The sequence below is a fragment of the Procambarus clarkii genome, chromosome 2 (genome assembly GCF_040958095.1).
Source record: "Procambarus clarkii isolate CNS0578487 chromosome 2, FALCON_Pclarkii_2.0, whole genome shotgun sequence".
Lineage (NCBI taxonomy): Eukaryota > Metazoa > Arthropoda > Malacostraca > Decapoda > Cambaridae > Procambarus > Procambarus clarkii.
Window position 1 is genome coordinate 26041734 of NC_091151.1, and position 22028 is coordinate 26063761.

A 22028-nucleotide genomic window follows, 5' to 3' on the forward strand; every position below is an offset into this window, starting at 1 on the left:
TTCTGAGGGGAGCTGTGATTCTTCTGAGGGGAGCTGTGGTTCCCCTGTGGGGAGCTGTGGTTCCCCTGTGGGGAGCTGTGATTCTCCTGAGTGCAGCTGTGGTTCTCCTGAGACGAGCTTTGGTTTCTGAGGGGAGCTATGGTTCTTCTGAGGGGAGCTGTGGTTCCCCTGAGGGGAGCTGTGGTTCCCCTGAGGGGAGCTGCTGTTCCCCTGAGAGGAGCTGTGGTTCTTTTGATGGGAGCTGTAGTTCTTCTGATGGCATCTGTGGTTCTTCTGAGGGGAGCTGTGGTTCTTCTGAGGGGACCTGTGGTTCTTCTGAGGGGAGCTGTAGTTCTTCTGAGGGGAGCTGGGGAATCGTCTGAGGGGAGCTGGGGTTCTTCTGAGGGGAGCTGTGGTTGCCCTGAGGGGAGCTGTGGTTCTTCTGAGGTTAGATGTGGTTCTTCTGAGGGAATCTGTAGTTCTTCTGAGGGACGACGTGGTTCTTCTAAGGGGAGCTTTGGTTCTTTTGAGCGAGCTGTGGTTCTCCTGAGGGAGCTGTGGTTCTTCTGAGGGGAGCTGTGATTCTTCTGAGGGGAACTGTGGTTCTTCTGAGGGGAGCTGTGATTCTTCTGAGGGGAACTGTGGTTCCCCTGAAGGGAGCTGTGGTTCCCCTGTGGAAGCTGTGGTTCTTCTGAGGGGAGCTGTGGTTTCCCTGAGGGGAGCTGTTGTTCTTCTGAGGGGAGCTGTGGTTCCCCTGAGGGGAGCTGTGGTTCCCCTGAGGGGAGCTGTGGTTCTTCTGAGGGGAGCTGTGGTTCTCCTGGGGAGCTGTGGTTCTTCTGAGGGGAGCTGTGATTCTTCTGAGGGGAGCTGTGGTTCTTCTGAGAGGAGCTGTGGTTATTCTGAGGGGAGCTGTGGTTGCCCTGAGGGGAGCTGTGGTTCCCCTGAAGGGAGCTGTGGTTCCCCTGTGGAAGCTGTGGTTCTTCTGAGGGGAGCTGTGGTTTCCCTGAGGGGAGCTGTTGTTCTTCTGAGGGGAGCTGTGGTTCCCCTGAGGGGTGCTGTGGTTCTTTTGAGGGGAGCTGTAGTTCTTCTGATGGGATCTGTGGTTCTTCTGAGGGGAGCTTTGGTTTTCTTGAGGGAGCTGTGGTTTTCCTAAAAGAGCTGTGGTTCTTCTTAGGGGAAATGTGGTTCTTCTGAGAGGAGCTGTGGTTCTGAGGGGAGCTTTGGTTATTCTGAGGGAGCTGTGGTTTTCCTGAAGGAGCTGTGGTTCTTCTGAGGGGAGCTGTAGTTCTTCTGAGGGAAGCTGTGGTTCTTCTGAGGGGAGCTGTGGTGCTCCTGAGGTGAGCTTTGGTTAATCTGAGGGAGCTGTGGTTCTCCTGAGGGAGCTGTGGTTCTTTTGAGAGAAACAGTGGTTCTTCTGAGGGGAGCTGTGGTTCTTCTGAGGGGAGCTGTGGTTCTTCTGAGGGGAGCTGTGGTTCTTCTGAGGGGACCTGTGGTTCTTCTGAGGGGAGCTGTAGTTCTTCTGAGGGGAGCTGGGGAATCGTCTGAGAGGAGCTGGGGTTCTTCTGAGGGGAGCTGTGGTTGCCCTGAGGGGAGCTGTGGTTCTTCTCAGGGGATCTGTGGTTCTTCTGAGGGAATCTGTAGTTCTTCTGAGGGACGACGTGGTTCTTCTAGGGGGAGCTTTGGTTCTTTTGAGGGAGCTGTGGTTCTCCTGAGGGAGCTGTGGTTCTTCTGAGGGGAGCTGTGATTCTTCTGAGGGGAACTGTGGTTCTTCAGAAGGGAGCTGTGATTCTTCTGAGGGAAACTGTGGTTCCCCTGAAGGGAGCTGTGGTTTCCCTGTGGAAGCTGTGGTTTCCCTGAGGGGAGCTGTTGTTCTTCTGAGGGGAGCTGTGGTTCCCCTGAGGGGAGCTGTGGTTCCCCTGAGGGGAGCTGTGGTTCCCCTGAGGGGAGCTGTGGTTCCCCTGAGGGGAGCTGTGGTTCTTCTGAGGGGAGTTGTGGTTCCCCTGAGGGGAGCTGTGGTTCTTCTGAGGGGAGCTGTGGTTCTTCTGAGGGGAGCTGTGGTTCTTCTGAGGGAAACTGTGGTTCCTCTAAGGGGAGCTGGGGTTCCTCTGAGGGGAACTTTGGTTCTTCTGAGGGGAGCTATGGTTCTTCTGAGGGGAGCTGTGGTTCTTCTGAGGGGAGCTGTGGTTCTTCTGAGGGGAGCTGTGGTTCTTCTGAGGGGACCTGAGGTTCTTCTGAGAGGAGCTGTAGTTCTTCTGAGGGGAGCTGGGGAATCGTCTGAGGGGAGCTGGGGTTCTTCTGAGGGGACCTGTAGTTGCCCTCAGGGGAGCTGTGGTTCTTCTGAGGGGAGCTGTGGTTCTTCTGAGGGAATCTGTAGTTCTTCTGAGGGACGACGTGGTTCTTCTAAGGGGAGCTTTGGTTCTTTTGAGCGAGCTGTGGTTCTCCTGAGGGAGCTGTGGTTCTTCTGAGGGGAGCTGTGATTCTTCTGAGGGGAACTGTGGTTCTTCTGAGGGGAGCTGTGATTCTTCTGAGGGGAACTGTGGTTCCCCTGAAGGGAGCTGTGGTTCCCCTGTGGAAGCTGTGGTTCTTCTGAGGGGAGCTGTGGTTTCCCTGAGGGGAGCTGTTGTTCTTCTGAGGGGAGCTGTGGTTCCCCTGAGGGGAGCTGTGGTTCCCCTGAGGGGAGCTGTGGTTCTTTTGAGGGGAGCTGTGGTTCTCCTGGGGAGCTGTGGTTCTTCTGAGGGGAGCTGTGATTCTTCTGAGGGGAGCTGTGGTTCTTCTGAGAGGAGCTGTGATTCTTCTGAGGGGAACTGTGGTTCCCCTGAAGGGAGCTGTGGTTCCCCTGTGGAAGCTGTGGTTCTTCTGAGGGGAGCTGTGGTTTCCCTGAGGGGAGCTGTTGTTCTTCTGAGGGGAGCTGTGGTTCCCCTGAGGGGTGCTGTGGTTCTTTTGAGGGGAGCTGTAGTTCTTCTGATGGGATCTGTGGTTCTTCTGAGGGGAGCTTTGGTTTTCTTGAGGGAGCTGTGGTTTTCCTAAAAGAGCTGTGGTTCTTCTTAGGGGAAATGTGGTTCTTCTGAGAGGAGCTGTGGTTCTGAGGGGAGCTTTGGTTATTCTGAGGGAGCTGTGGTTTTCCTGAAGGAGCTGTGGTTCTTCTGAGGGGAGCTGTAGTTCTTCTGAGGGAAGCTGTGGTTCTTCTGAGGGGAGCTGTGGTGCTCCTGAGGTGAGCTTTGGTTAATCTGAGGGAGCTGTGGTTCTCCTGAGGGAGCTGTGGTTCTTTTGAGAGAAACAGTGGTTCTTCTGAGGGGAGCTGTGGTTCTTCTGAGGGGAGCTGTGGTTCTTCTGAGGGGAGCTGTGGTTCTTCTGAGGGGACCTGTGGTTCTTCTGAGGGGAGCTGTAGTTCTTCTGAGGGGAGCTGGGGAATCGTCTGAGAGGAGCTGGGGTTCTTCTGAGGGGAGCTGTGGTTGCCCTGAGGGGAGCTGTGGTTCTTCTCAGGGGAGCTGTGGTTCTTCTGAGGGAATCTGTAGTTCTTCTGAGGGACGACGTGGTTCTTCTAAGGGGAGCTTTGGTTCTTTTGAGGGAGCTGTGGTTCTCCTGAGGGAGCTGTGGTTCTTCTGAGGGGAGCTGTGATTCTTCTGAGGGGAACTGTGGTTCTTCAGAAGGGAGCTGTGATTCTTCTGAGGGAAACTGTGGTTCCCCTGAAGGGAGCTGTGGTTTCCCTGTGGAAGCTGTGGTTTCCCTGAGGGGAGCTGTTGTTCTTCTGAGGGGAGCTGTGGTTCCCCTGAGGGGAGCTGTGGTTCTTCTGAGGGGAGTTGTGGTTCCCCTGAGGGGAGCTGTGGTTCTTCTGAGGGGAGCTGTGGTTCTTCTGAGGGGAGCTGTGGTTCTTCTGAGGGAAACTGTGGTTCCTCTAAGGGGAGCTGGGGTTCCTCTGAGGGGAACTTTGGTTCTTCTGAGGGGAGCTATGGTTCTTCTGAGGGGAGCTGTGGTTCTTCTGAGGGGAGCTGTGGTTCTTCTGAGGGGAGCTGTGGTTCTTCTGAGGGGACCTGAGGTTCTTCTGAGAGGAGCTGTAGTTCTTCTGAGGGGAGCTGGGTAATCGTCTGAGGGGAGCTGGGGTTCTTCTGAGGGGACCTGTAGTTGCCCTCAGGGGAGCTGTGGTTCTTCTGAGGGGAGCTGTGGTTCTTCTGAGGGAATCTGTAGTTCTTCTGAGGGACGACGTGGTTCTTCTAAGGGGAGCTTTAGTTCTTTTGAGGGTGATGTGGTTCTCCTGAGGGAGCTGTGCCCCAGCAAACACAAATCATCTACACAACGTTCGCCTATCTCTTCCCATAGGTGTGGGAATGATTTGCATTGAGAATGGTGCAGGAGAGCCTTTGAGAAACTTTTACTCAAAAAATCCAAACACAAAGGTTTAATTATAAATTGTTTTTCTACAATTATTTTCTTCCAAATGTAAAACAAATAGTTTTTACATGTTTAAATATAAAATTTATGGTGTTTTTTTGTAAAATTCATTAATAAATTGTGAATGATATATATTGGCTGAGTGAAACCTTTAAAATCCATTTAGTTATAATATGAACAAAAAAAAAGTAGTTTTCCAAATTTTCTAAAAATCGCTCTTTTTAACACAATTTGACTCCTTATGCATTCCACTAAACACTAATATCATGTTTAAATATATAATTTATGTATTATTCCCTAAGATAATTTATATAAATTATAAAAGTTGCTGGAAAGTGGTGAGAAAGAATCTGAAAACGTTTTGTTGTCTTATATTGGCGTGTTCTTATTAACTAGAGTGAGTAAGAGTGAGCGAGAGTGGGTAAGAGTGAGTAAGAGTGACTGAAGGTGAGTGAGAGTGCCAGAGAGTGTGTAAGTGTGAGTAAGAGTGAGTATAAGTAAGAGTGACTGAGAGTGAGTAAGAGTGACAGAGTGAGTAAGAGTGAGAGTAAGGGTGACAGAATGAGTAAGAGTGAGAGTAAAGTGATTGAGAGTAAGGGTGAGTATGAGAGTAAGAGTGATTGAGAGTTAGAGTGAGAGTAAGAGTGATTGAGAGTTAGTGAGAGTAAGAGTGATTGAGAGTAAGAGTGATTGAGAGTAAGAGTGATTGAGAGTAAGAGTGATTGAGAGTAAGAGTGATTGGGAGTAAGAGTGATTGAAAGTAAGAGTGAGAGTAAGAGTGATTGAGAGTAAGAGTGAGTAAGAGTAAGAATGAGAGTAAGAGTGATTGAGAGTAAGAGTGATTGAGAGTAAGAGTGATTGGGAGTATGAGTGATTGGGAGTAAGAGTGAGAGTAAGAGTAAGAATGAGAATAAGAGTGATTGAGAGTAAGAGTGAGTAAGAGTAAGAATGAGAGTAAGAGTGATTGAGAGTAAGAGTGATTGAGAGTAAGAGTGATTGGGAGTAAGAGTGATTGGGAGTAAGAGTGAGAGTAAGAGTAAGAATGAGAATAAGAGTGATTGAAAGTAAGAGTGATTGGTAGTAAGAGTAAGAGTAAGAATGAGAGTAGGAGTGATTGAGAGTAGGAGTGAATGGGAGTAGGAGTGATTGGGAGTAAGAGTGATTGAGAGTAAGAGTAATTGAGAGTAAGAGTATGAGAGTAAGAGTGAGAGTGAGTATGAATGGGTAAGGGTGACTGAGAGTGAGTAAGAGTGACAGAGTAAGAATGACAGTAAGAGTGATAGAGAGTAAGAGTGACAGAGAGTAAGAGTGACAGAGAGTAAGAGTGACAGAGTAAGAGTGACAGAGAGTAAGAGTGACAGAGAGTAAGAGTGACAGAGAGTAAGAGTGACAGAGAGTAAGAGTGACAGAGTAAGAGTGAGTATGAGAGTGAGTTAGGATGACTGAGAGAAAGAGTGAGTAATAGTGCATAAGAGTGATTGAGAGTTAGAGTGAGAGTAAGAGTGATTGAGAGTTAGTGAGAGTAAGAGTGATTGAGAGTAAGAGTGATTGAGAGTAAAAGTGATTGAGAGTAAGAGTGATTGAGAGTAAGAGTGATTGGGAGTAAGAGTGATTGAGAGTAAGAGTGATTGGGAGTAAGAGTGATTGGGAGTAGGAGTAAGAGTGATTGGGAGTAAGAGTGATTGGGAGTAGGAGTAAGAATGAGAGTAAGAGTGATTGAGAGTAAGAGTGATTGAGAGTAAGAGTGATTGAGAGTAAGAGTGATTGGGAGTAAGAGTGATTGAGAGTAAGAGTGATTGGGAGTAAGAGTGATTGGGAGTAGGAGAAAGAATGAGAATAAGAGTGATTGAGAGTAAGAGTGAGTAAGAGTAAGAATGAGAGTAAGAGTGATTGAGAGTAAGAGTGATTGAGAGTAGGAGTGATTGAGAGTAAGAGTGATTGGGAGTAAGAGTGAATGGGAGTAAGAGTAAGAGTGAGAGTAAGAGTAAGAATGAGAATAAGAGTGATTGAGAGTAAGAGTGATTGGGAGTAAGAGTAAGAATGAGAGTAGGAGTGATTGGGAGTAGGAGTGATTGGGAGTAGGAGTGATTGGGAGTAAGAGTGATTGAGAGTAAGAGTAATTGAGAGTAAGAGTATGAGAGTAAGAGTGAGAGAGTGAGTATGAATGGGTAAGGGTGACTGAGAGTGAGTAAGAATGACAGAGTAAGAGTGACAGAGAGTAAGAGTGACAGAGAGTAAGAGTGACAGAGAGTAAGAGTGACAGAGAGTAAGAGTGACAGAGTAAGAGTGACAGAGAGTAAGAGTGACAGAGAGTAAGAGTGACAGAGAGTAAGAGTGACAGAGAGTAAGAGTGACAGAGAGTAAGAGTGACAGTGTAAGAGTGACAGAGTAAGAGTGACAGAGAGTAAGAGTGACAGAGAGTAAGAGTGACAGAGAGTAAGAGTGACAGAGAGTAAGAGTGACAGAGTAAGAGAGTGAGAGTGATTATGAGAGAGTTAAGAGTGTGAGGTGTGTGAGTGTAGCAGGCCAGGGAGGCAGGATGTGTGGTCACAGGCGAGGCCTAGGCCTCGTGATCTCTAATGTTGGTTTTTATATATATGTTGGATTTTTTGTCCTGTTTCAAATTATAATTATTTAGCAGGAATGTAATAAGATATTGCACAGTATTAATGTGACAATAATATATGCATTATTTCCTTGATAATCAAACTTGTTGTTCAAAGATAATATACAATCTTTGAAGGAAACATTTTGAGAGCTCGAGCTGGCAACACTAGGCTGGTGGTGGTGAGAGAGACATATGGTTAGTTGTTCTCAGACCTTCAGTGGTGAAGGGTGTGTCCCAGCTGGCCGCCACCCGCCGCCCACCACCAGCCGCCACCCGCCACCACCCACCACCTGCCGCCACCCACCACCAGCCGCCACCCGCCACCACCCACCACCAGCCGCCACCCGCCACCACCAGCCGCCACCCGCCACCAGCCGCCACCCGCCACCAGCCGCCACCCGCCGCCACCCACCGCCACCCACCACCCGCCGCCACCCGCCACCCACCACCAGCCGCCACCCACCACCAGCCGCCACCCGCCACCACCCACCACCAGCCGCCACCCGCCACCACCCACCACCAGCCGTCGCCACCCTCCACCGCCACTCACCACCCGCTGCCACCACCCACCACCCGCCGCCCACCACCAGCCGCCACCCGCCACCACCCACCACCAGCCGCCACCCACCACCAGCCGCCACCCGCCACCACCCACCACCAGCCGCCACCCACCACCAGCCGCCACCCGCCACCACGCACCACCAGCCACCCGCCGCCACCCGCCGCCACCCACCGCCACCACCACCAGCCGCCACCCGCCGCCACCCACCGCCACCAGCCGCCACCCGCCACCAGCCGCCACCCGCCACCACCCACCACCAGCCGCCACCCGCCACCACCCACCACCCACCACCAGCCGCCACCCGCCACCACCCACCACCAGCCGCCACCCGCCACCACCCACCACCAGCCGCCGCCACCCTCCACCGCCACTCACCACCCGCCGCCACCACCCACCACCCGCCGCCACCCACCACCAGCCGCCACCCGCCACCACCCACCACCAGCCGCCACCCGCCACCACCCACCACCAGCCGCCACCCGCCACCACCCGCCACCAGCCACCAGCCACCGCCACCCACCACCGCCACTCACCACCCGCCGCTACCACCCACCACCAGCCGCCACCCGCCACCAGCCACCACCAGCCGCCACCTGCCACCACCCACCACCAGCCGCCACCCGCCGCCACCCGCCACCCACCACCAGCCGCCACCCGCCGCCCACCACCAGCCGCCACCCACAACCAGCCGCCACCCGCCACCACCCACCACCAGCCGCCACCTGCCACCACCCACCACCAGCCGCCACCCACCACCAGCCGCCACCAGCCGCCACCCGCCACTAAACACCGCCACCCACCACCGCCACTAACCACCCGCCGCCACCTCCCACCACCAGCCGCCACCAGCCACCGCCACCCACCACCGCCACCCACCACCGCCACCCGCCGCCACCACCCACCACCACCACCCACCACCACCAGCCGCCGCCGCCGCCGCCACCACCACCGCCGCCACCACCCATCACCGCCACCACCACCACCGCCGCCGCCACCACCCATCACCGCCGCCGCCGCCACCACCCACCACAGCCGCCGCCGACACCACCGCCACCACCCACCACAGCCGCCACCACCACCCACCACCACCACCCACCACCGCCGCCACCACCAGCCGCCACAAGCCGCCACCGCCCGCCACCAGCCGCCATCACCACCACCACCACCACCAGCTGCCACCACCACCAGCCGCCACCACCACCACCACCACCAGCCGCCATCACCGCCACCAGCTGCCACCACCACCAGCCGCCTCCACCAGCCGCCACCACCGCCACCACCACCTGCCACCAGCCGCCACCACCGCCCGCTATCAGCCGTCACAGCCCGTTGCCACAGTCGCCACCGCAAGCCGCCACCGCCAAAAGCCACCAGCCCCCCCCCCACCGCCGATCGTCACCACCCACCACAGCCGCCGCCGCCCGCCACCGCCCGCCACCGCCCGCCACCACCCACCACCCGCCGCCACCACCACCAGCCGCCGCCGCCACCACCACCCACCACCACCGCCGCCACCACCACCCACCACCACCAGCCGCCGCCGCCACCACCACCCACCACCACCGCCGCCACCACCACCCACCACCACCAGCCGCCGCCGCCACCACCACCCACCACCACCGCCGCCACCACCCTCCACCACCAGCCGCCGCCGCCACCACCACCCACCACCGCCAGCCGCCACCACTCATCACAGACGCCGCCACCCGCCACCGCCCGCCACCACCGCCAGACACAGCCGCCAGTGTCCGCCACCGCCGCCACTGTCCGCCACCGCCGCCACTGTCCGCCACCGCCACCACTGTCCGCCCGCCGCCACCACTGTCCGCCCGCCGCCACCACTGTCCGCCCGCCGCCACCACTGTCCGCCCGCCGCCACCACTGTCCGCCCGCCGCCTCCACTGTCCGCCCGCCGCCTCCACTGTCCGCCCGCCGCCTCCACTGTCCGCCCGCCGCCGCCACTATCCGCCACAGCCGCCACTGTCCGCCCGCCGCCACTGTCTGCCCGCCGCCACTGTCCGCCCGCCACCACTATCCGCCACCGCCGCCACTGTCCGCCCGCCGCCAACCCTGTCCGCCCGCCGCCACTATCCGCCACCGCCGCCACTGTCCGCCCGCCGCCACTGTCCGCCCGACGCCACTGTCCGCCCGCCGCCACTATCCGCCACCGCCGCCACTGTCCGCCCGCTGCCACTATCCGCCACCGCCACCACTGTCCGCCACCGCCACCACTGTCTGCCACCGCCACCACTGTCTACCACTGTCCGCCCGCCGCCACCACTGTCCGCCCGCCGCCACCACTGTCCGCCCGCCGCCACCACTGTCCGCCCGCCGCCTCCACTGTCCGCCCGCCGCCACCACTGTCCGCCCACCGCCGCCACTGTCCGCCCGCCGCCACCACTGTCCGCCCGCCGCCACCACTGTCCGCCCACCGCCACCACTGTCCGCCCGCCGCCGCCACTGTCCGCCCGCCGCCGCCACTGTCCGCCCGCCGCCACTGTCCACCACCGCCGCCAAAGCCGCCACGGTCCGCCCGCCGCCACTATCCGCCACAGCCGCCACTGTCCGCCCGCCGCCACTGTCCGCCCGCCCGCCGCCACTGTCCGCCCGCCCGCCGCCACCATCCGCCACCGCCGCCACTGTCCGCCCGCCGCCACTATCCGCCACCGCCGCCACTGTCCGCCCGCCGCCACTGTCCGCCCGCCGCCACTATCCGCCACCGCCGCCACTGTCCGCCCGCCGCCACTGTCCGCCCGCCGCCGCCACTGTCCGCCCGCCGCCGCCACTGTCCGCCCGCCGCCACTGTCCGCCCGCCGCCACTATCCGCCACCGCCGCCACTGTCCGCCACTCTCCGCCGTCCAGCCTCCCCTCTCTCCGTTAGTAAATAATTATAATTGTTAGTAAATAATAAAAGAAATATAAATTATTAGATTTTTTTTACCCTTAAATTGGTTTTAATATTTAAATTGAAAATAATAATATAATATAAAATATAATAAAAATAATATAATATAAAATATAATTTAATTTCAAGAAACTTAACTTTAAACACAAAGATGTGAAAATGGTTCAGATTATTGGCTCAAACCTTTCATAAGAGATTCATATTGGTGTATGAATGGATTATGAATGACTCATGTTAGGAGTGTAAAGTTGCCACAACATCTCAAATTAGTGTTAGATACATATGTCTTGGTTATAAGTTTTGGAAACCTATTTAAGTCCACACACAATATCGTATCTGATACGATAAAACAAACGTTTCCAATACTTTCAAATACTTTCCAGATATGTTGTGGCAACCTAAAATTGTTTGCTGGGTATGGTTCTTCTGAGGGGAGCTGTGATTCTTCTGAGGGGAACTGTGGTTCTTCTGAGGGGAGCTGTGATTCTTCTGAGGGGAACTGTGGTTCCCCTAAAGGGAGCTGTGGTTCCCCTGTGGAAGCTGTGGTTCTTCTGAGGGGAGTTGTGGTTCCCCTGAGGGGAGCTGTGGTTCTTCTGAGGGGAGCTGTGGTTCCCCTGAGGGGAGCTATGGTTCTTCTGAGGGGAGCTGTGGTTCTTCTGAGGGAAACTGTGGTTCCCCTAAGGGGAGCTCTGGTTCCCCTGAGCGGAGCATTGGTTCTTCTGACGGGAGCTATGGTTCTTCTGAGGGGAGCAGTGGTTCCCCTGAGGGGAGCTGTGTTTCCCCTGAGGGGAGCTGCGGTTCCCCTGAGAGGAGCTGTGGTTCTTTTGAGGGGAGCTGTAGTTCTTCTGATGGGAGCTGTGGTTCTTATGAGGGGAGCTGTGGTTCTTCTGAGGGGAGCTTTGGTTTTTTTGAAGGAGCTGTGGTTTTCCTGAAAGAGCTGTGGGTCTTCTGAGGGGAGCTGTGGTTCTTCTGAGGGGAGCTGTGATTCTTCTGAGGGGAGCTTTGATTATTCTGAGGGAGCTGTGGTTTTCCTGAGGGAGCTGTGGTTCTTCTGAGGGGAGCTGTAGTTCTTCTGTGGGGAGCTGTGGTTCTTTTGAGGGGAGCTGTGGTGCTTCTGAGGGGAGCTTTGGTTAATCTGAGGGAGCTGTGGTTCTCCTGAGGGAGCTGTGGTTCTTGTGAGAGGAACAGTGGTTCTTCTGAGGGGATCTGTGGTTCTTCTGAGGGGAGATGTGGTTTTTCTGAGGGGAACTGTGGTTCTTCTGAGGGGAGCTGTGGTTCTTTTGAGGGGAGCTGTAGTTCTTCTGAGGGGAGCTGGGGAATCTTCTGAGGGGAGATGGGGTTCTTCTGAGGGGAGCTGTGGTTGCCCTGAGTGGAGCTGTGGTTCTTCTGAGGGGAGCTGTGGTTCTTCTGAGGGAATCTGTAGTTCTTCTGAGGGGAGACGTGGTTCTTCTGAGGGGAGCTTTGGTTCTTCTGAGGGAGCTGTGGTTCTCCTGAGGGAGCTGTGGTTCTTCTGAGGGGAGCTGTGATTCTTCTGAGGGGAACTGTGGTTCTTCTGATGGGAGTTGTGATTCTTCTGAGGGGAACTGTGGTTCCCATTGAAGGGAGCTGTGGTTCCCCTGTGGAAGCTGTGGTTCTTCTGAGGGGAGCTGTGGTTCCCCTGAGGGAAGCTGTTGTTCTTCTGAGGGGAGCTGTGTTTCCCCTGAGGGGAGCTGTGGTTCCCCTGAGGGGAGCTGTGGTTCTTCTGAGGGGAGTTGTGGTTCCCCTGAGGGGAGCTGTGGTTCTTCTGAGGGGATCTGTGGTTCTTCTGAGGGGAGCTGTGGTTCTTCTGAGGGGAACTGTGGTTCCCCTGAGGGGAGCTGTGGTTCCCTTGAGGGGTGCTTTGGTTCTTCTGAGGGGAGCTATAGTTCTTCTGAGGGGAGCTGTGGTTCCTCTGAGGGGAGCTGTGGTTCCCCTGAGGGGAGCTGCTGTTCCCCTGAGAGGAGCTGTGGTTCTTTTGAGGGGAGTTGTAGCTCTTCTGACGGGAGCTGTGCTTCTTATGAGGGGAGTTGTGGTTCGTCTGAGGGGAGCTTTGGTTTTTTGAGGGAGCTGTGGTTTTCCTGAAAGACCTGTGGTTCTTCTGAGGGGAGCTGTGGTTCTTCTGAGGGGAGCTGTGATTCTTCTGAGGGGAGTTTTGGTTATCCTGAGGGAGCTGTGGTTTTCCTGAAGGTGCTGTGGTTCTTCTGAGTGGAGCTGTAGTTCTTCTGAGGGGAGCTGTGGTTCTTTTGAGGGGAGCTGTGGTGCTTCTGAGGGGAGCTTTGGTTAATCTGAGGGAGCTGTGGTTCTCCTGAGGGGACTGTGGTTCTTCTGAGAGGAACAGTGGTTCTTCTGAGGGGAGCTGTGGTTCTTCTGAGGGGTGATGTGGTTCTTCTGATGGGAGCTGTGGTTCTTCTGAGGGGAGCTGTCGTTCTTCTGAGGGGAGCTTTAGTTCTTCTGAGGGGAGCTGGGGAATCTTCTGAGGGGAGCTGGGGTTCTTCTGAGGGGAGCTGTGGTTGCCCTGAGGGGAGCTGTGGTTCTTCTGAGGGGAGCTGTGGTTCTTCTGAGGGAATCTGTAGTTCTTCTGATGGGAGACGTGGTTCTTCTGAGGGGAGCTTTGGTTCTTCTGAGGGAGCTGTGGTTCTCCTGGGGGAGCTGTGGTTCTTCTGAGGGGAGCTGTGATTCTTCTGAGGGGAGCTGTGGTTCTTCTGAGAGGAGCTGTGATTCTTCTGAGGGGAGCTGTGGTTCCCTTGAGGGGAGCTGTGGTTCCCTCGTGGGGAGCTGTGGTTCTGCTGAGTGGAGCTGTGGTTCTCCTGAGACGAGTTTTGGTTCTTCTGAGGGGGAGCTATGGTTCTTCTGAGGGGGAGCTGTGGTTCCCCTGAGGGGAGCTGTGGTTCCCCTGAGGGGAGCTGTTGTTCCCCTGAGAGGAGCTGCGGTTCTTTTGAGGGGAGCTGTAGTTCTTCTGATGGGATCTGTGGTTCTTCTGAGGGGAGCTTTGGTTTTTTTGAGGGAGCTGTGGTTCTTCTGAGGAGAGTTTTGGTTATTCTGAGGGAGCTGTGGTTTTCCTGAAGGAGCTGTGGTTCTTCTGAGGGGAGCTGTAGTTCTTCTGAGGAAAGCTTTGGTTAATCTGAGGGAGCTGTGGTTCTCCTGAGGGAGCTGTGGTTCTTCTGAGAGGAACAGTGTTTCTTCTGATGGGAGCTGTGGTTCTTCTGAGGGGAGCTGTGGTTCTTTTGAGGGGAGCTGTAGTTTTTCTGAGGGGAGCTGGGGAATCTTCCAAGGGGAGCTGTGGTGCTTCTGAGGGGAGCTTTGGTTAATCTGAGGGAGCTGTGGTTCTCCTGAGGGAGCTGTGGTTCTTCTGAGAGGAACAGTGGTTCTTCTGAGGGGAGCTGTGGTTCTTCTGAGGGGAGCTGTGGTTCTTCTGAGGGGAGCTGTGGTTCTTCTGAGGGGAGCTGTGGTTGCCCTGAGGGGAGCTGTGGTTCTTCTGAGGGGAGCTGTGGTTCTTCTGAGGGAATCTGTAGTTCTTCTGAGGGGAGACCATTTTCTTCTGAGGGGAGCTGTGGTTCTTCTGAGGGGAGCTGTGGTTCTTCTGAGGGAATCTGTAGTTCTTCTGAGTGGAGACTTGGTTCTTCTGAGGGGAGCTTCGGTTGTTCTGAGGGGAGCTGTGATTCTTCTAAGGGGAACTGTGGTTCTTCTGAGGGGAGCTGTGGTTCCCCTGAGGGAAGCTGTTGTTCTTCTGAGGGGAGCTGTGTTTCCCCTGAGGGGAGCTGTGGTTCCCCTGAGGGGAGCTGTGGTTCTTCTGAGGGGAGTTGTGGTTCCCCTGAGGGGAGCTGTGGTTCTTCTGAGGGGATCTGTGGTTCTTCTGAGGGGAGCTGTGGTTCTTCTGAGGGGAACTGTGGTTCCCCTGAGGGGAGCTGTGGTTCCCTTGAGGGGTGCTTTGGTTCTTCTGAGGGGAGCTATAGTTCTTCTGAGGGGAGCTGTGGTTCCTCTGAGGGGAGCTGTGGTTCCCCTGAGGGGAGCTGCTGTTCCCCTGAGAGGAGCTGTGGTTCTTTTGAGGGGAGTTGTAGCTCTTCTGACGGGAGCTGTGCTTCTTATGAGGGGAGTTGTGGTTCGTCTGAGGGGAGCTTTGGTTTTTTGAGGGAGCTGTGGTTTTCCTGAAAGACCTGTGGTTCTTCTGAGGGGAGCTGTGGTTCTTCTGAGGGGAGCTGTGATTCTTCTGAGGGGAGTTTTGGTTATCCTGAGGGAGCTGTGGTTTTCCTGAAGGTGCTGTGGTTCTTCTGAGTGGAGCTGTAGTTCTTCTGAGGGGAGCTGTGGTTCTTTTGAGGGGAGCTGTGGTGCTTCTGAGGGGAGCTTTGGTTAATCTGAGGGAGCTGTGGTTCTCCTGAGGGGACTGTGGTTCTTCTGAGAGGAACAGTGGTTCTTCTGAGGGGAGCTGTGGTTCTTCTGAGGGGTGATGTGGTTCTTCTGATGGGAGCTGTGGTTCTTCTGAGGGGAGCTGTCGTTCTTCTGAGGGGAGCTTTAGTTCTTCTGAGGGGAGCTGGGGAATCTTCTGAGGGGAGCTGGGGTTCTTCTGAGGGGAGCTGTGGTTGCCCTGAGGGGAGCTGTGGTTCTTCTGAGGGGAGCTGTGGTTCTTCTGAGGGAATCTGTAGTTCTTCTGATGGGAGACGTGGTTCTTCTGAGGGGAGCTTTGGTTCTTCTGAGGGAGCTGTGGTTCTCCTGGGGGAGCTGTGGTTCTTCTGAGGGGAGCTGTGATTCTTCTGAGGGGAGCTGTGGTTCTTCTGAGAGGAGCTGTGATTCTTCTGAGGGGAGCTGTGGTTCCCTTGAGGGGAGCTGTGGTTCCCTCGTGGGGAGCTGTGGTTCTGCTGAGTGGAGCTGTGGTTCTCCTGAGACGAGTTTTGGTTCTTCTGAGGGGGAGCTATGGTTCTTCTGAGGGGGAGCTGTGGTTCCCCTGAGGGGAGCTGTGGTTCCCCTGAGGGGAGCTGTTGTTCCCCTGAGAGGAGCTGCGGTTCTTTTGAGGGGAGCTGTAGTTCTTCTGATGGGATCTGTGGTTCTTCTGAGGGGAGCTTTGGTTTTTTTGAGGGAGCTGTGGTTCTTCTGAGGAGAGTTTTGGTTATTCTGAGGGAGCTGTGGTTTTCCTGAAGGAGCTGTGGTTCTTCTGAGGGGAGCTGTAGTTCTTCTGAGGAAAGCTTTGGTTAATCTGAGGGAGCTGTGGTTCTCCTGAGGGAGCTGTGGTTCTTCTGAGAGGAACAGTGTTTCTTCTGATGGGAGCTGTGGTTCTTCTGAGGGGAGCTGTGGTTCTTTTGAGGGGAGCTGTAGTTTTTCTGAGGGGAGCTGGGGAATCTTCCAAGGGGAGCTGTGGTGCTTCTGAGGGGAGCTTTGGTTAATCTGAGGGAGCTGTGGTTCTCCTGAGGGAGCTGTGGTTCTTCTGAGAGGAACAGTGGTTCTTCTGAGGGGAGCTGTGGTTCTTCTGAGGGGAGCTGTGGTTCTTCTGAGGGGAGCTGTGGTTCTTCTGAGGGGAGCTGTGGTTGCCCTGAGGGGAGCTGTGGTTCTTCTGAGGGGAGCTGTGGTTCTTCTGAGGGAATCTGTAGTTCTTCTGAGGGGAGACCATTTTCTTCTGAGGGGAGCTGTGGTTCTTCTGAGGGGAGCTGTGGTTCTTCTGAGGGAATCTGTAGTTCTTCTGAGTGGAGACTTGGTTCTTCTGAGGGGAGCTTCGGTTGTTCTGAGGGGAGCTGTGATTCTTCTAAGGGGAACTGTGGTTCTTCTGAGGGGAGCTGTGACTCCTCTGAGGAGAACTGTGTTTCCCTGAAGGGAGCTGTGGTTCCCCTGTGGAAGCTGTGGTTCTTCTGAGGGGAGCTGTGGTTCCCCTGAGGGGAGCTGTTGTTCTTCTGAGGGGACCTGTAGTTCTTCAGAGGGGAGCTGTGGTTCTTTTGAGGGGAGCTGTGGTTCTTCTGAGGGGAGTTGTGGTTCCCCTGAGGGGAGCTGTGGTTCTTCTGAGGGGAGCTGTGGTTCTTCTGAGGGGAGCAGTGGTTCTTCAGAGGGGAGTTGTGGCTCTTCTGAGGGGAACTGTGGTTCCCCTGAGGGGAGCTGTGGTTCCCCTGAGGGGAGCTTTGGTTCTTCTGAGGGGAGCTATGGTTCTTCTGAGGGGAGCTGTGGTTCCCCTGAGGGGAGCTGTGGTTTCCCAGATGGGAGCTGCTGTTCCCCTGAGAGGAGCTGTGGTTCTTTTGAGGGGAGCTGTGGTTCTTCTGAGGGAAACTGTGGTTCCCCTAAGGGGAGCTTTGGTTCTCCTGAGGGGAGCTTTGGTTCTTCTGAGGGGAGCTATGGTTCTTCTGAGGGGAGCAGTGGTTCTTCAGAGGGGAGTTGTGGTTCTTCTGAGGGGAACTGTGGTTCCCCTGAGGGGAGCTGTGGTTCCCCTGAGGGGAGCTTTGGTTCTTCTGAGGGGAGCTATGGTTCTTCTGAGGGGAGCTGTGGTTCCCCTGAGGGGAGCTGTGGTTTCCCAGAGGGGAGCTGCTGTTCCCCTGAGAGGAGCTGTGGTTCTTTTGAGGAGAGCGGTAGTTCTTCTGATGGGAGCTGTGGTTCTTATGAGGGGATCTGTGGTTCTTCTGAGGGGAGCTTTGGTTTTTTTGAGGGAGCTGTGGTTTTCCTGAAAGAGCTGTGGTTCTTCTGAGGGGAGCTGTGGTTCTTCTGAGGGGAGCTGTAATTCTTCTGAGGGGAGCTTTGGTTATTTTGAGGGAGCTGTGGTTTTCCTGAGGGAGCTGTGGTTCTTCTGAGGGGAGCTGTAGTTCTTCTGAGGGGAGCTGTGGTTCTTTTGAGGGGAGCTGTGGTGCTTCTGAGGGGAGATTTGGTTAATCTGAGGGAGCTGTGGTTCTCCTGAGGGAGCTGTGGTTCTTCTGAGAGGAACAGTGGTTCTTCTGAGGGGATCTGTGGTTCTTCTGAGGGGAGATGTGGTTTTTCTGAGGAGAGCTGTGGTTCTTCTGAGAGGAGCTGTGGTTGTTCTGAGGGGAGCTGTAGTTCTTCTGAGGGGAGCTGGGGAATCTTCTGAGGGGAGCTGGGGTTCTTCTGAGGGGAACTTTGGTTCTTCTGAGGGAGCTGTGGTTCTCCTGAGGGTGCTGTGGTTCTTCTGAGGGGAGCTGTGATTCTTCTGAGGGGAACTGTATTTCTTCTGAGGGGAGATGTGATTCTTCTGAGGGGAACTGTGGTTCCCATTGAAGGGAGCTGTGGTTCCCCTGTGGAAGCTGTGGTTCTTCTGAGGAGAACTGTGGTTCCCATTGAAGGGAGCTGTGGTTCCCCTGTGGAAGCTGTGGTTCTTCTGAGGGGAGCTGTGGTTCCCCTGAGGGGAGCTGTTGTTCTTCTGAGGGGAGCTGTGGTTCCCCTGAGGGTAGCTGTGGTTCCCCTGAGGGGAGCTGTGGTTCTTCTGAGGGGAGTTGTGGTTCCCCTGAGGGGAGCTGTGGTTCTTCTGAGGGGACCTGTGGTTCTTCTGAGGGGAGCTGTGGTTCTTCTGAGCGGAGCTGTGGTTCTTCTGAGGGGAACTGTGGTTCCCCTGAGAGGAGCTGTGGTTCCCCTGAGGGGAGCTATGGTTCTTCTGAGGGGAGCTATGGTTCTTCTGAGGGGAGCTGTGGTTCCCCTGAGGGGAGCTGTGGTTCCCCTGAGGGGAGCTGCTGTTCCCCTGAGAGGAGCTGTGGTTCTTTTGAGGGGAGTTGTAGCTCTTCTGATGGGAGCTGTGGTTCTTATGAGGGGAGCTGTGGTTCTTCTGAGGGGAGCTTTGGTTTTTTTGAGGGAGCTGTGGTTTTCCTGAAAGAGCTGTGGTTCTTCTGAGGGGAGCTGTGGTTCTTCTGAGGGGAGCTGTGATTCTTCTGAGGGGAGCTTTGGTTATTCTGAGGGTGCTGTGGTTTTCCTGAAGGTGCAGTGGTTCTTCTTAGGGGAGCTGTAGTTCTTCTGAGGGGAGCTGTGGTTCTTTTGTGGGGAGCTGTGGTGCTTCTGAAGGGAGCTTTGGTTAATCTGAGGGAGCTGTGGTTCTCCTGAGGAAGCTGTGGTTCTTCTGAGAGGAACAGTGGTTCTTCTGAGGGGAGCTGTGGTTCTTCTGAGGGGAGCTGTGGTTCTTCTGAGGGAAACTGTGGTTCCCCTAAGGGGAGCTTTGGTTCTCCTGAGGGGAGCTTTGGTTCTTCTGAGGGGAGCTATGGTTCTTCTTAGGGGAGCAGTGGTTCCCCTGAGGGGAGCTGTGGTCCCCCTGAGGGGAGCTGCTGTTCCCCTGAGAGGAGCTGTGGTTCTTTTGAGGGGAGCTGTAGTTCTTCTGATGGGAGCTGTGGTTCTTATGAGGGGAGCTGTGGTTCTTCTGAGGGGAGCTTTGGTTTTTTTGAAGGAGCTGTGGTTTTTCCTGAAAGAGCTATGGGTCTTCTGAGGGGAGCTGTGGTTCTTCTGAGGGGAGCTGTGACTCTTCTGAGGGGAGCTTTGGTTATTCTGAGGGAGCTGTGGTTTTCCTGAGGGAGCTGTGGTTCTTCTGAGAGGAGCTGTAGTTCTTCTGAGGGGAGCTGTGGTTCTTTTGAGGGGAGCTGTGGTGCTTCTGAGGGGAGCTTTGGTTAATCTGAGGGAGCTGTGGTTCTCCTGAAGGAGCTGTGGTTCTACTGAGAGGAACAGTGGTTCTTCTGAGGGGATCTGTGGTTCTTCTGAGGGGAGATGTGGTTTTTCTGAGGGGAGCTGTGGTTCTTCTGAGGGGAGCTGTGGTTCTTCTGAGGGGAGCTGTAGTTCTTCTGAGGGGAGCTGGGGAATCTTCTGAGGGGAGCTGGGGTTCTTCTGAGGGGAGTTGTGGTTGCCCTGAGGGGAGCTGTGGTTCTTCTGAGGGGAGCTGTGGTTCTTCTGAGGGAATCTGTAGTTCTTCTGAGGGGAGACGTGGTTCTTCTGAGGGGAGCTTTGGTTCTTCTGAGGGAGCTGTGGTTCTCCTGAGGAAACTGTGGTTCTTCTGAGGGGAGCTGTGATTCTTCTGAGGGGAACTGTGGTTCTTCTGAGGGGAGCTGTGATTCTTCTGAGGGGAACTGTGGTTCCCATTGAAGGGAGCTGTGGTTCCCCTGTGGAAGGTGTGGTTCTTCTGAGGGGAGCTGTGGTTCCCCTGAGAGAAGCTGTTGTTCTTCTGAGGGGAGCTGTGGTTCCCCTGATGGGAGCTGTGGTTCCCCTGAGGGGAGCTGTGATTCTTCTGAGGGGAGTTGTGGTTCCCCTGAGGGGAGCTGTGGTTCTTCTGAGGGGACCTGTGGTTCTTCTGAGGAGAGCTGTGGTTCTTCTAAAGGGGAGCTGTGGTTCTTCTGAGGGGAACTGTGGTTCCCCTGAGGAGAGCTGTGGTTCCCTTGAGGGGAGCTTTGGTTCTTCTGAGGGGAGCTGTGGTTCCCCTGAGGGGAGCTGTGGTTCCCCTGATGGGAGCTGTGGTTCTTCTGAGGGGAGTTGTGGTTCCCCTGAGGGGAGCTGTGGTTCTTCTGAGGGGACCTGTGGTTCTTCTGAGGGGAGCTGTGGTTCTTCTGAGGGGAACTGTGGTTCCCCTGAGGGGAGCTGTGGTTCCCTTGAGGGGAGCTTTGGTTCTTCTGAGGGGAGCTATAGTTCTTCTGAGGGGAGCTGTGGTTCCCCTGAGGGGAGCTGTGGTTCCCCTGAGGGGAGCTGCTGTTCCCCTGAGAGGAGCTGTGGTTCTTTTGAGGGGAGTTGTAGCTCTTCTGACGGGAGCTGTGCTTCTTATGAGGGGAGTTGTGGTTCGTCTGAGGGGAGCTTTGGTTTTTTTGAGGGAGCTGTGGTTTTCCTGAAAGACCTGTGGTTCTTCTGAGGGGAGCTGTGGTTCTTCTGAGGGGAGCTGTGATTCTTCTGAGGGGAGTTTTGGTTATTCTGAGGGAGCTGTGGTTTTCCTGAAGGTGCTGTGGTTCTTCTGAGGGGAGCTGTAGTTCTTCTGAGGGGAGCTGTGGTTCTTTTGAGGGGAGCTGTGGTGCTTCTGAGGGGAGCTTTGGTTAATCTGAGGGAGCTGTGGTTCTCCTGAGGGGACTGTGGTTCTTCTGAGAGGAACAGTGGTTCTTCTGAGGGGAGCTGTGGTTCTTCTGAGGGGTGATGTGGTTCTTCTGATGGGAGCTGTGGTTCTTCTGAGGGGAGCTGTCGTTCTTCTGAGAGGAGCTGTAGTTCTTCTGAGGGGAGCTGGGGAATCTTCTGAGGGGAGATGGGGTTCTTCTGAGGGGAGCTGTGGTTGCCCTGAGGGGAGCTGTGGTTCTTCTGAGGGGAGCTGTGGTTCTTCTGAGGGAATCTGTAGTTCTTCTGATGGGAGACGTGGTTCTGCTGAGGGGAGCTTTGGTTCTTCTGAGGGAGCTGTGGTTCTCCTGGGGGAGCTGTGGTTCTTCTGAGGGGAGCTGTGATTCTTCTGAGGGGAGCTGTGGTTCTTCTGAGAGGAGCTGTGATTCTTCTGAGGGGAGCTGTGGTTCCCCTGAGGGGAGCTGTGGTTCCCCCGTGGGGAGCTGTGGTTCTGCTGAGTGGAGCTGTGGTTCTCCTGAGACGAGCTTTGGTTCTTCTGAGAGGGAGCTATGGTTCTTCTGAGGGGGAGCTGTGGTTCCCCTGAAGGGAGCTGTGGTTCCCCTGAGGGGAGCTGTTGTTCCCCTGAGAGGAGCTGCGGTTCTTTTGAGGGGAGCTGTAGTTCTTCTGATGGGATCTGTGGTTCTTCTGAGGGGAGCTTTGGTTTTTTTGAGGGAGCTGTGGTTCTTCTGAGGGGAGTTTTGGTTATTCTGAGGGAGCTGTGGTTTTCCTGAAGGAGCTGTGGTTCTTCTGAGGGGAGCTGTAGTTCTTCTGAGGGAAGCTTTGGTTAATCTGAGGGAGCTGTGGTTCTCCTGAGGGAGCTGTGGTTCTTCTGAGAGGAACAGTGTTTCTTCTGATGGGAGCTGTGGTTCTTCTGAGGGGAGCTGTGGTTCTTTTGAGGGGAGCTGTAGTTTTTCTGAGGGGAGCTGGGGAATCTTCCGAGGGGAGCTGTGGTGCTTCTGAGGGGAGCTTTGGTTAATCTGAGGGAGCTGTGGTTCTCCTGAGGGAGCTGTGGTTCTTCTGAGAGGAACAGTGGTTCTTCTGAGGGGAGCTGTGGTTCTTCTGAGGGGAGCTGTGGTTCTTCTGAGGGGAGCTGTGGTTCTTCTAAGGGGAGCTGTGGTTCTTCTGAGGGGAGCTGTGGTTGCCCTGAGGGGAGCTGTGGTTCTTCTGAGGGGAGCTGTGGTTCTTTTGAGGGAATCTGTAGTTCTTCTGAGGGGAGACTTGGTTCTTCTGAGGGGAGCTGTGGTTCTTCTGAGGGGAGCTGTGGTTCTTCTGAGGGAATCTGTAGTTCTTCTGAGTGGAGACTTGGTTCTTATGAGGGGAGCTTCGGTTGTTCTGAGGGGAGCTGTGATTCTTCTAAGGGGAACTGTGGTTCTTCTGAGGTGAGCTGTGACTCCTCTGAGGAGAACTGTGTTTCCCTGAAGGGAGCTGTGGTTCCCCTGTGGAAGCTGTGGTTCTTCTGAGGGAAGCTGTGGTTCCCCTGAGGGGAGCTGTTGTTCTTCTGAGGGGACCTGTAGTTCTTCAGAGGGGAGCTGTGGTTCTTTTGAGGGGA